Source organism: Chenopodium quinoa, unplaced genomic scaffold (assembly GCF_001683475.1).
Source record: "Chenopodium quinoa cultivar QQ74 unplaced genomic scaffold, ASM168347v1, whole genome shotgun sequence".
Lineage (NCBI taxonomy): Eukaryota > Viridiplantae > Streptophyta > Magnoliopsida > Caryophyllales > Amaranthaceae > Chenopodium > Chenopodium quinoa.
In genome coordinates, this window is record NW_018742345.1 from 2579816 (window position 1) to 2584629 (window position 4814).

The following is a 4814-nucleotide window of genomic DNA, read 5'->3' on the forward strand; positions in this document are numbered from 1 at the left end:
GATGTCAAGTAATCCTCTAGCTTGAGAGAGTAGTTGGGTGCATTTGATAACTTCCCCTAATTTATCCCCTAAATCACCATTTCTATGCATGCTACTTGTGGTCCGTGATGAAGTTGAGTGGTGTAACCCATGCCCTAGGCCTTCTTAATATTGTTAATCACCTCTTAGAATTAGTTGATTTGAATTAGAATAGTGTGACGTAATACCAACTTAAAACCCCCGACTTAATCCAGCTTGTTTAAACAATAACATTTGGTGGTTGATTCAACGCCTCTCATGGGTTCGACCCTTTCTTGCCCTTGCTACTAGTTTAGTAGGATCGAGTTAGGTCTTATTTCTTGATAGGTTGACGACGTCCTTCCAAGTTTTGGCGCCGTTGCCGGGGAGGCAAGTCACATTGAATAAGTTATTGTTGAATGAGTCTAGATTTGTGTATATGTATATAATCTTCTTATTTTGTTTTTGTTTAAGCGTGTTTACTTTGTGATAGTCATTGCTAACGTTTTCCTTAGCTTTGTTTGACTGTGCATGACACGGAGGAGTAAGCAATCACCGCTTATCCCCGTAGATCCGGAGTTAAATAGAACTTTGAGGAACGTAAGAAGGCTCCTACAAGGCACGCCGGATTTTTCTCTAGCTTATACGGATTCCGAGTCGGAGGATAATCTTGACAACGAGCAAGAGATGGCCAACCCACCGCCTCCTCCACTTCTACAAGACTATGACCACCCCGATGCATTCCAACTTTGGAGTGGCATACTTCTTCCACCACCAATGCAAACAACTATGAGTTCTCTCCTCAACTCATAAGGATGATCCAAAGTGAACAGTTCGGGGGGAGTGCAAATGAGTGCCCTCTAGCTCATTTAGACAACTTCCTTGAGTTGTGCACTACCATTAAGCAAAACAACCTCACGGAGGAATTCATTTGGATGCATATGTTTCGGTTCTCTCTTAGGGACAAGGCTAAGTGTTGGTTGAGGTCCGTGAAAGAAGGATCCTTAACAACATGGGAAGAGGTTACCAAAGCATTTCTTGGGAAGTTTTGTCCGCCCGAAAAGACCGCGTAATTGAGAAGGAAGATTACAAGCTTCACTCAAGAGGATGATGAAACCTTAGGTGAAGCATGGGAAAGATTCAAGGATCTAAAGAGGAAGTGTCCACACCATGGGTTGCCTTTATGGATGATTATTCAAAGCTTCTACGACGGTCTCACTCCTACCTCAAGGGCCAATCTTGACAACGGAGCCGGTGGTAGTCTTAAAAAGCTACCGGTGGAAGAAGCCGAGAATATGATTGAAGAAGTTGCAAGGCATTACGCCTATAGATATGATAGAAGAGAAAGTCAACCGAAGAAGAAAGGTATGCATGAGTTGAGTGCAATAGATCTCATTGCCTCAAAGTTTGATATTCTAGCTCACAAGCTAGACCAAGCAACCTCCTCAAGCGGTACCTCCTCTTCACAACCACAACCACAAGTCATGTCTTGTGAGACTTGTGGGGGTAATGATCACATGGCTTCATATTGCAATGCTACTAATGAGCAAGTTGCGGCCGTGAACCAAAGAAATGAGCAACCTTTCAATCAAGGTTGGAGGCAACAAAACCAAGGGTGGATACAACCCAATCAAAACCAACAATCCTACTACAACAACCCTCCTCAAAACATCTACAACCAAAATCAACAAAATCACCAAGCCCCATACCGCCATCCAAACCAACAAAGACAGCAATTAACCCAACAACCTCCTCCACCCCAAAAGACTTCCCTTGAGGCTGCTCTTGAGTCTTTCATAAATCAACAAGGGAAGAGCAATGCAGAAATGAGCTCCAACATCCAACAACTTCAAGCGCACAACAAAATAATTGAGAATCAACTAGCTCAAATTGCACAACAAGTTGGGAGTTCTACCTCCAATGCTAGTGGTCAATTTCCAAGCTCAACGGTTGTGAACCCGAAGGAGCATGTCAAGGCTATCACATTGAGGTCCGGGAGAGGGTATGAAGGTCCGGTAATGAGTGAAGATGTGCCACAAAAGAGAGATGAGGGTGTGGAGGTGAGAAGTGAGAATGATGTTGAAAATGAGGTGGTAGAAGTTGAGAGAAAAGAAAAAGAAAAGAGTGTTGAGGGAGACATAAAGAAAGGAGAGGGAGTTGAAGTTGAAGTGGAGAAACCCCCAATGAGAGTCTACAAGCCACCTATTCCTTTCCCTCATAGGTTGGTAGAGAAAAATTGAATGAGAAGTTTTCAAAGTTCCTTGAGGTCATGAGACGGCTCCAAGTGAACATTCCCTTTCTTCATGCTATGTCACAAATGCCTACATATGCGAAATTTTTAAAAGATCTCTTGTCCAACAAAAGTAGGCTTGAAGAGAGTGCAACCATCTCCCTTCCAATGGAGGTGAGCGCAATCATTCAAAACAAGCTTCCCCGAAAGCTTGGTGACCCGGGTAGCTATGCAATTCCGGTGAAGATTGGAGATATGGAAGCCATGGATGCTCTTTGTGATCTTGGGGCAAGTGTAAGCTTGATGCCCTTCTCAATTGCGAAAAATTTAAAAGTTGGTGAGATGAAGCCAACAAGAATCTCAATACAATTAGCCGATCGTTCGGTTAGATTACCAATGGAATACTTGAAGATGTACCGGTACAAGTGGGAAGAGTTTTTGTACCTTGTGACTTTGTGGTGATGGAAATGGAGGAGGACAACAAGGTTCCTCTCATTTTGGGAAGGCCGTTCTTGAAACACGGCGGGAGTGGTAATTGATATGAAACAAGGCAAGCTAACATTGAATGTGGGAGATGAGAAAATTTCTTTCTCATTCTCGCAAGCCATGAGGAAGCCTATGTATGAGGATATCAATAGAATCGATACTCTTGACCGAGAAGTGGAGGAATTGAAGATGATGAACAATAGCAAAGATACTCTACAAGCGATCCTCACGGAAAGTTTTGTACAATGATGATGATGAAGCTAAGGGGTACAAGTTGTTGCTAGACCAACCCCTACATGGCAAGGCAAGGGAGTTTGAAGCACTTAAGGTGGAGGTAAAGAGGAGAGGTCTACGCCTCCTCCTAAGGTTGAACTTAAACCCCTTCCCCCTTCACTTAAATACGTTTTTCTTGATGATAATGAGACTTATCCCGTTATTGTCAATACCAACCTTGATGACACTTCCCTTGAGAAACTCCTAGTTGTGTTGAGGGAGTATAGAGTGTCATTGGGTATGCCATTGATGACATTAAGGGGATAAGTCCCACGATATGCATGCACAAGATTTTGCTTGATAATGATCATGACTCCTCAATTGAGCACCAAAGAAGGCTCAACCCCAACATGAAAGAAGTTGTTAAAAAAGAGGTTTTGAAACTTCTTGAAGCGGGCATAATCTACCCTATCTCCGATAGCAAGTGGGTTAGCCCGGTTCAAGTTGTTCCAAAAAAAGGGGGCATGACCATTATCAAGAACGATAAGGGTGAGACCATTTCTACAAGGTCGGTCACCGGGTGGAGAATGTGCATAGACTATCGAAAATTGAACAAATCCACTCGGAAGGACCACTTCCCTCTCCCCTTTATCGATCAAATCTTGGAAAGGTTGGCATCACATAGTCACTATTGCTTCTTGGATGGGTATTCGGGATTCCTCCAAATCCCTATCCTACCCGAGGATCAAGAGAAGACTACATTCACATGCCCTTTTGGCACCTTTGCTTATCGAAGGATTCCATTTGGATTATGTAATGCACCTTCTACATTTCAAAGGTGTATGATGTCTATCTTTTCCGACATGCTTGAATCATCAATCGAGGTATTTATGGATGACTTTTCTGTTTGCGGTTCATCTTTTGACACTTGCCTAAGTAATTTGATTAAAGTGTTAAAAAGATGTCAAGAGGTAAACCTTGTGCTTAATTGGGAAAAATGTCATTTCATGGTTGAAGAGGGTATTGTGTTGGGACATGTTGTTTCTAATAGGGGCATTGAGGTTGATCGTGCCAAAAATTGAGGTTATTGAGCGCCTCCCTCCCCCACTAATGTGAAGGGTATAAGGAGTTTTCTTGGACACGCGGGTTTTTACCGCCGGTTCATTAAAGATTTTTCCAAAATCGCTAAGCCGCTCACTCAATTGTTGGTAAAGGATGCCCCTTTTGTGTTTTCTAATGATTGTTTGCTAGCCTTTGATAGGTTTGAAGGAAGCTTTGATCACGGCTCCCATCATTCAACCACCGAATTGGGAGCTCCCTTTTGAACTCATGTGTGATGCTTCGGACTATGCCGTTGGATTTGTGCTTGGGCAAAGGAAGATAAAAAGCTCCATGCCATCTATTACACTAGCAAAACTCTTGATGAAGCACAAAGAAACTACACAACGACTGAAAAAGAGCTCCTAGCCATCGTCCATGCGTATCGAAAAGTTTAGGTCTTACTTGGTGGGCTCCAAAGTTATAGTCTTCACCGACCATGCGGGCTTTGAAGTACTTGATGTCCAAGAAGGACGCTAAACCAAGGTTGATTAGGTGGGTCTTGCTCTTACAAGACTACGATATAGAAATTCGGGACAAGAAGGGTGCCGAGAGAATGTAGTAGCCGATCATCTCTCACGGCTACCGATCGTAGAAGGTGAAATTGAATCTTTGCCAATTGATGATTCATTCCCGGGATGATCAATTATTCGCAATCATGTCAAGCCCCGGCCCCATGGTTTGCGGATATTGCAAATTACTTGGCTTGCTCCATCCTTCCTCCCGACCTCACCTATCAACAAAAGCGGAAGTTCCTCCATGATGTCCGCCAATACTTTTGGGATGACCC